We start from the raw sequence: 8,781 nt of genomic DNA on the forward strand, positions 1-8,781 counted from the left end.
TCAGTACCTCTTCGGAGATGGCCGGTGTGGTCGAGCGGTTCTAGGCGCTTCAGTCTGGAACCGGGCGACCGCTACGGTCTCATGTTTGAATCCTGCCTCCGGCATGATTGTGTGTGATGTCCTTAGGTTAGTTAGGTTTAAGTATTTCTAAGTTCTAGGGGACTGATGACCTCAGGTGTTAAGTCCCATAGTGCTCAGAGCCATTTGAACCATTTGAAATTCTTCAGACAGGCTGAGTGGTTCGCAATGGTAAAAGTTAAACATCAGGTAAGGAATGACTTTATCATACGACGCGTTTCGGAATTTATCCATCCTCAGATATACACAAGCGATTACTGAACATAGATATCGCGTTTCACATACAACTTGAAACAGTATATCTGCATGCAATAATCGTCCTTGGATATCTGAAGATGGATAAAGCCTGAAACGTGTCATATGAGCAATAAAGTTATTCTTTGCCCGATGTTTGATTTTCGCCTTTGCGACACACTCAGTCTGAATGGAGAATTGTTGATTATTATAGCAATCGATTACGCGATAAGTCGTTCAAACCCGAGGGCTGTAAATTCAACTAAACACTCAGGGATTACAATTACAAATGACCTAAATTGGAACGATCACATAGATACTGTTATGGATAGCGTAAACCAAAGACTGCGATTCATTGGCAGAACACTTAAAAGGTGCAGCAGGTCTACTAAAGAGACTGCTTACACCACGCTTGTCCGCCCTATTCTCGAGTATTGCTGTGCAGTGTGGGATCCGCATCAGATGGGACTGACGGAAGACATCGAAACAGTTAGGAGAAGGGCAGCACGTTTTTTACTATCGCGAAATAGGGGAGAGAGCCACAGACGTGATACCTGAATTGGAATGGCAATCATTGAAAGAAAGGCGTTTTTCGTTGCGACGGGATCTTCTCATGAAATTTCAATCACTTTTCTCTGCGAAAAACATTCTGTTGGCACCCGCCTACATAGGGAGAAATGATCATCACAACAACAAAAAAATCAGAGCTCTCACAGAAAAATTTAAGTGCTCGTTTTTCGCGAGCCGTTCGAGAGTGTAACAGTAGAGAGACATCTTGAAGGTGGTTCATTGAACCCTCTAACAGGCACTTTATTGTGAACAGCAGAGTAATCACGTAGATGTTGATGTAGATGAATGATTGCCTGCTTCCTGCATGACTTTATGTCACATTCGTGTTACTGAAATTAAAACATTCTCGAAAATCTTGGTATCCCTGAGAGCGAGAGTCTTAGATTAGAATGGATGAACAGTCTATAGAGGGTGAACATTAAAAAGACTGAGAAACTGTAGGGACAGGTTCCCGACTGGAAACAGAGGATAAATGGTCCTATAAACATGTGTCCGGAAATGTATCGTTGCCACGGTAGACGGCGCGGACGAATGAATGTTCCTCTGATCACATGCTGTGTGTTCCTGGTGTGTTGCAGGCTGTGCAATTGATACAGCGTACCGAAAGCAACGGAATGGCCCGATATTCATGTCGGGAATAAGCCGAGATGGTGTTTGTGTACGGCCAAGCAGATGGAAACGCTCAAGAGCAGCATGTCCTGTAGAACCCGGTCCTCCAAATCTGGTGTACCCGCAGTCCGCCGCCTCCCTGGACGTTGGTCTGTCTGCAAGGACACATGATCACAGAACGCCCAAATAGGCCTTAAAATGTTGCGGGATGTGGCTGGTGTCTGTGAGGGTACTTTTTTTGGTGTAGCCGTGCTGCCTCTCAACCGTTTCCGACTACTTGACCGTACACAAATACCACCTCGGTTTGTTGCCGACATGAATACCGGACCATTTCGCTAGTTACAGTACGCTGCGTCAGTCACACACCCCACAACACGCAAGAAACGCAAGGCACGTGGTCAGAGGAACTTTCATTCGTCAGCGCCATCAACCGTGGCATTGATGCATATCCGGACACATGACCATAGGACCTTTGTTCCTCCATTTCCAATCAGTAATCCGTCCCTGCTGTTTGTCGGTTTTCTTAATTCTCACCCTGCATTCGTAATTACGTTTGTGGGGAATCATCGATGCTCGGCTCCTACTTCCACCTGGGCAAGCTTTCCTCTAGTTGCATAAGATTTCTCCTACCATTTCCTGTTCTCCTATGTTTTCGAATGTACGGGTGTTGTAAAAAAAAAAAAAATATGCTGCTTTTTCACTGACGTGAGATATGGATGAGGTCGGCACTCTGCTCAATTAATGAGGCAAAGTGACTAAAGGCCTTTTTCACGGCAACGGTCTTACTACAACATTTGCGATAGTCTGTATCTACGCAGATACTCGACAAATCTCTACTAGTGCATGGCAAAGAGTGCAGTACACGAATATGATTATCATTTGGTAAGCTAGTGATGTGTGCGCTATACACTGAAGCGCCAAAGAAATGGAATATAGGCTTGGGTATTCAAATACAGAGATATATAAACAGACAAAATACGGTGCTGCGGTCGGCAATTCCTATATAAGACAAGTGTCTGGCGCAGTTGTCAGATCGGTTACTGCTGCTGCAATGGCAGGTTATCAAGATTTAAAGGGAGTTGGATATCTCTGACAATGTTAAATTTAGTGACTTGTCTCCCCTGTATTTCAGGAACTACTGTAGACATTGCCATGAACCTTTTACAGGACATTAAACTGTATGTTCTGAGTCTACTGAACTACACTAATCGTATTTCAGCCACTGATTTCGGAAATACAAGTTTTTAATTACGCAGTTAAAATTTTGTGTACTTTTTGTGTACGTTATCCTAAATAATTTTCATTTACGTAACATTGTGTTTTTCTTTTAGTTCAATAGACTCAGTATATGTAAGTTATTACCCCCAGAAAATTTTAATACTCTATTCGAAGTGGTTTCTGAGATTTAGGGAAAAATGCGACAGAAAATGTAAATTTTCAGGAACGGCTTCTAAAATTTCAAAAACTGTCACTCACTTAATATATGCTTAATTTTTTTTATTTTTAGTCGCTCAGAAGCGCCATACTGTATATCGTCCTCTTGAACTTTTTCCAAGATTGTTTCTTCTTTTCTTCTTTCTGGACTCCTTAGTGGCCAACTGTGCTGCATACTTTGCTTTGTCAATGCGAACCTTACCCATTCGTTAAAGTTTTCTGATGCAGTTTGCTCCAGTATTAATTCCCGTATGCTGTAGCACTTTCGCCCTACCAATGTTCCCATCATTAAAAGCAATAACAGCATCACTGACCCCCCACTTTAGTGTCTTCATTCCAACAAAAACATTTTTTGGTAAGCGAGTCCATATAAGATTACTAATGACTTATTGGAATTTTGAGTCTGACAATGCAGACACTTCTTCAGTAATTCGGGATATGCCAGGTCTCTGTAAATAGGTATTATGATATCCATGACTGCTTCTGGGATGGAGTGTTCATGGTTGTATGAACTGTTTGAGTACTGGGCATTGCGGTAATTCCACCATGAATCAGGTCCAGGACGGCAAAGGTGGTGCACTGATGCACTGGTTTTCCATCAGTTGACAGTTTGTGGAAGAAGGTAGCCCATACTGCCTGCTTCATTTTCAACAAATCCTCAGTATTATTTCTAATGGCCATCCCGAAATACTGCTGCAGTTCATCAATCATTTTGTCTGTCAACCTGCCACTTATGGTTTCACCATCAGAAAGTTTCTTGTCTCTCAAACTTCGTTTCAACTTCCTCAACCTGGTTCCCATTCTCTTCTGGACATGATCAACGCATTCCAGTCGTGTGATAATCTTCTCATCATAGGGCTGAGTGGCTACTACACTGTGATACGCGTTTGAGGCTCCATCACCTAAGAACTTTGTGTAACATATTCCCCTTTCATTCACAGATCGACTAAAAATTTGAATAGCTGCAGAGGCCTCCATACCACCACTTGTTCCTTTATAATTTCTGTCACAGATATGCCCTTCTTCTTTCCCTGAGTTACACCTATGACAATTTTTGGTTAAAATCTGGAAATTATTACCTTTCCAGTATCCACACGGGTCACTATAGCAACAGAATTCTTAGAACTGTAGCTGTGCTTCTGCCAAATGCCATTAAGAGCTACTGGTATGTCAGTCATACCATCATTTATTTCAACAGCTTCGTTTGCAGCACCCTTCATTGACTCACATGCAACAGATTCTACAGTAGCTCCAATAAATCATGCATACTTGTCAACTTTACAAGGTGGGCGTGGCATATTCATCACGGCACACAATGTTTCTGCTGCTATGTGTCCTTTGCCAATAGCTCTCAGGCCATAAAACCACTTAACATTTACTTCAAAATAATTATCGTTACACTTACCAGGATTCCAAAATGAATTAGTATATTTACAAATGGCACAATTAGTGATGAGTTTCCTGGCTAGTCCATTTGATACCTCACTGTCTTCACGTAAACTAACTGGCCCTCCACATATTTTACAACAAACACATTCACCTAACACCCTTGTTAGGTTGTGTTAATGTATCAGAATATAACCTAACCTACAATTCATGTCACTTTCGTTTTTAGAAAACTGTGTATCACAACGTTTTATTTTAATCTTCCAAGCACTAATGGGTGTTTCTCTAGATACTGATGAGTTTGCCTGTATTTCATTGTCGGTAACTTCACATGCCACATGTTGAACACAATGTTTAACTTTATTCCAAAATCTATTACCATGAAACCCACATTTCTTAAAAACACTTCGTTTTGGCATCATACTTTACTTTTTTATAGATTTACCAACCTATTCGTCACTTTTCCTCGGAAAAACGTTATCACTTCTACATACAACGCGTGTTTATACTATGAAACGATTCGATACTGTTTTTGACAGTGCTACCAATACAAACAAATGACATCTCGTGGAAATCGGGTTTTCTGCCGGATATCAGCGTCTTCCAAACACGATAATGTTTAAAACACAGCAATCAAGAACCTTCTATATAAAAAAATTACCGATTTTATTAGATCTTGAAGTAATGCACGTAAAAATTTTAACATTTTCAATCGGTATCGATTACATTTAAAAAATAAAATACTCCTTATGTGAGTTTATACGGTCTGTATATATCTTTTTATTCGGAAAATTGCAGATTTTATAAAGAGATAAAAATTCGAAAATGTGGAAAAAGAACTTATTTTTCCATTCTATATCCCCTTGAGTGAGTTTGAACGTGGTGTTATAGTCGACGCACCAGCGATGGACACAGGATCTCCGAGGTAGCGATGAACCGGAGATTTTCTAGTACGACCATTTCACGAGTACACCATAAATATCTGGAATTCGGTAAAAAATTAAATGTCCTACACCACTGCAGCCGGAAAAAGATCTTGCAAGACCAGGACCAACAACAACTGAAGAGAATTATTCAACGTGACAGAAGTGTAACCCTTCCGCAAATTGCTGCAGATTTCAATGCATCGCCATCAACAAGTGTCAGCGTGCGAACCATTCAACGAGTGGGCTTTCGGAGCCGAAGGCCCACTCGTGTACCCTTGATGACTGCAGGACACAAGACTATACGCCTGGCCTGGGCCCGTCAACACCGACAATGGACTGTTGATGGCTGGAAACATGTTGACTGGTCGGACGAGTCCCTTTTCAAGTAGTACCTAGCGGATGAATGTGTACGGGTATGGAGACAATCTCATGCATCCATGGACCTTGCATGTCAGCAGAGGACTGTTCAAGCTGGTGGAAGCTCTGTAATGGTGTGGGGCGTGTGCAGGTGGAGTGATATGGGACTCCTGATACGATTCTGACACATGATACGTACATAAGCATCCTGTCTGATCACCTACATACATTCATGTCCATAGTGCATTCCGGCGGACATAGGCAATTCCAACAGGACAATGCTACACCCCACACGTCCGGAATTTGTACATGGTGGCTCCAGGAACACTCTTCTGAGTTTAAACACTTACACTGGCCAACAAACTCTCCACATATGAACATTATTGAGAATATCTGGGATGCGCTGCGACGGGCTGTTGAGAAGAGATCTCCACCGCATCGTACTCTTACGGATTTATAGGCAGCCCTGCGTCAATTCCTTCCAGCACTACCACAGACATTAATCTAGTCCATGTCACGTCGTGTTGTGGCACTGCTGCGTGCTCGCGGAGGCCCTACACGATATTAGGCAGGTGTACCAGTTATTTTGGCTCTTCAATGTGTGAGCGGTTTGTTCACGAGTAACACGAGAGGTATTCTTAAAATATTAATCATTTCCTTCTGCTGTGATTTCGTGGGACGGTAATCCTGCCCTTCTGAGTAGGCGGCGCCAAGGCTAGATCAGTTTTCTCACTCTGCCGAGAGGACACGTGACCTGCGCAACCGCCACCTTTATCCATCAGCGACTGACCGCGGCAACTACAGCTACTATATACTAGGCTGAATCGTCCGCCATGTTTTTCCCAACTCTGAGGATTCGGCAGAGTTTACCTTGTGGGTGGTTAGTCAACACGTGACTTTTTACAAAATTTTTTATAAAATATTTGATATTTCAGCTATGAAGCGTACCAAACAGTAATTAACACGTGTAGAGATATTTAGAATGCCCTTTTCACATAAGATAAAAATTAAAATGTGATACCATACTGCTACAGAACTGTAACATCGGAAAAAGCGTGGTAGTTTGGAAATATTAAATGTAATGAGTTAGGAACTCGGTACTAGTGTGTTCAAATGTTGGCGTCAGCAGTAACAACCTCTGTCTAATTATTATTTTTCGCCCATACATAGGTACTTGCAAAACTGGTGTTTCTTTTAAAATCATAACTAGGTATTTTAAGAAATCCGGTTCTATGAAGCCCCTTGAATTGTAGAATATACGAACTCAACCCTAAAAGTATGTTCATATAGGTCTATTAACCGAAAATAACATTTATTTTTTATTTTTTGTCCATTAGATTAAATTAGTTCTTGACCAGCAGGGAGGTGTGAGAATCCCCCCCCCCCTTACACACACACACACACACACACACACACACACACACACACACACACACTCACACGTACACCAACCGTACACTTTCTGTATCTGGAAGTCACGCTATGAATTTGTGTCTGGAAGTCACGCCGTTATTAAATGTTTTTAACATTAACATAAGAATAAGACTGACAGTTTGTTGCTTGTTGAGTTCTGGTCAAAACTTTACACTTTAGAGGTTATGTTACTTGTGCAGGATCCCTCACAATGTCCAATCCGCTATGAAACTATATTAATTATCACTTGTCCTACCGTACCTACATAAAAATCAGGGGTAAGTGTTATTCAGTTTGTGTACATACTCGTATGTGTCTGATAACGTTCTATAGATCCATCACAATAAATATTCCTCTCCACTTTCTCAAAAATGTTCAAATGTGTGTGAATTCCTAAGGGACCAAACTGCTGAGGTCATCGGTCCGTAAACTTACACACTACTTAAACTAATTTATGCTAAGAACGACACTCACACCCATGCTCGATGGAGGACTCGAACTCCGACGGGAATGGCCGCACAATCCGTTACATGGCGCCTCTAACCGCGCAGCCACTCCTCACGCCTCCGCTAGCGAAAATGTCAGGTACCGAAAAATTATGAGACTAACTGCTTCAGTAGCTTTCGACTGAGGGACGAAACGTAACTGCATAAAACTGCAGAATGAGATTTTCACTCTGCAGCGGAGTGTGCGCTGATATGAAACTTCCTGGCAGATTAAAACTGTGTGCCAGACCGTGACTCGAACTCAGGACCTTTGCCTTTCGCGGGCAAGTGCTCTACCAAGTGAGCTACCCAAGCACGACACACGCCGCGTCCTCACAGATTTACTTCTGCCAGTACTGGTAGCTCAGCTGGTAGAGCACTTGCCCGCGAAATGTAAATGTCCCAAGGAGGAGATTAGTGTTTAACGTCCCGTCGACAACGAGGTCATTAGAGACGGAGCGCAAGCTTGGGTGAGGGAAGGATGGGGAAGGAAATCGGCCGTGCCCTTTCAAAGGAACCATCCCGGCATTTGCCTGAAGCGATTTAGAGAAATCACGGAAAACCTAAATCAGGATAGCCAGAGACGGGATTGAACCGTCGTCCTCCCGAATGCGAGTCCAGTGTGCTAACCACTGCGCCACCTCGCTCTGTCAAATGTCCCGAGTTCAAGTCTCGGTACGGCACCCAGTTTTAATCTGCCAGGAAGTTTCAACTGGTTTCATACGTACAGCTTTTATCAACTTACAATACACAACTGGGCGCCAGGTCCTAGTTCCCTGTTGTCTGTGTGGAAGTTTACGCCCACCGTTTTCTTCGTTTGGTGTCACTTGGGAATCTAAAAATGGGAAAACCATTTTTGCATTGGTTAATGCAATTCACAGCTTAGTTGCCGTCCATACATACTACGAACTCTTCAAGAGATTTAATTAGAAATCTTCACTTGCAGCCCGACTCTCGTGTAAACGAGTGTGAAAATCCTATACTTTGGGACAAGATGGCGGACAGTTCAGCTCAGTTTGTAGGAGACTTAGCGCGGCAACGGTGAGCAGTCTTGCGGGGAGCAGCCGAACAGCCGGAACTTGCGAGCGGCTGGGAACTCGATTGACAGCCGCTGGCTAAACACAAGTGGCGGGGTCGGATGCACGAAGGACGAGCCGGCCGGTGTTGTCTTCGTGCGCGACGAGTCTGCTCCCGAAGCGCAAGGGCGCTCACTGCCCCTTGTGCTGCGCGCCCCGTACACACGACTCTCCAAGGAAACTATCCACGCATTTCAGTGTCTAATAACAACT

At 43.0% G+C, this 8,781-nt stretch overlaps 1 non-coding gene across 1 annotated transcript; it reads right to left on the bottom strand.

Annotated features, from left to right (window-relative positions):
• Positions 1-8,066: 8,066 nt before the first annotated feature.
• Trnaa-cgc (transfer RNA alanine (anticodon CGC)) lies at positions 8,067-8,139 on the bottom strand. The gene has a single exon. It is a non-coding gene; the product is annotated as a tRNA-Ala (tRNA).
• Positions 8,140-8,781: the final 642 nt, after the last annotated feature.

Source organism: Schistocerca gregaria, chromosome 4 (genome assembly GCF_023897955.1).
Source record: "Schistocerca gregaria isolate iqSchGreg1 chromosome 4, iqSchGreg1.2, whole genome shotgun sequence".
In the NCBI taxonomy this organism is placed as follows: Eukaryota; Metazoa; Arthropoda; class Insecta; order Orthoptera; family Acrididae; genus Schistocerca; species Schistocerca gregaria.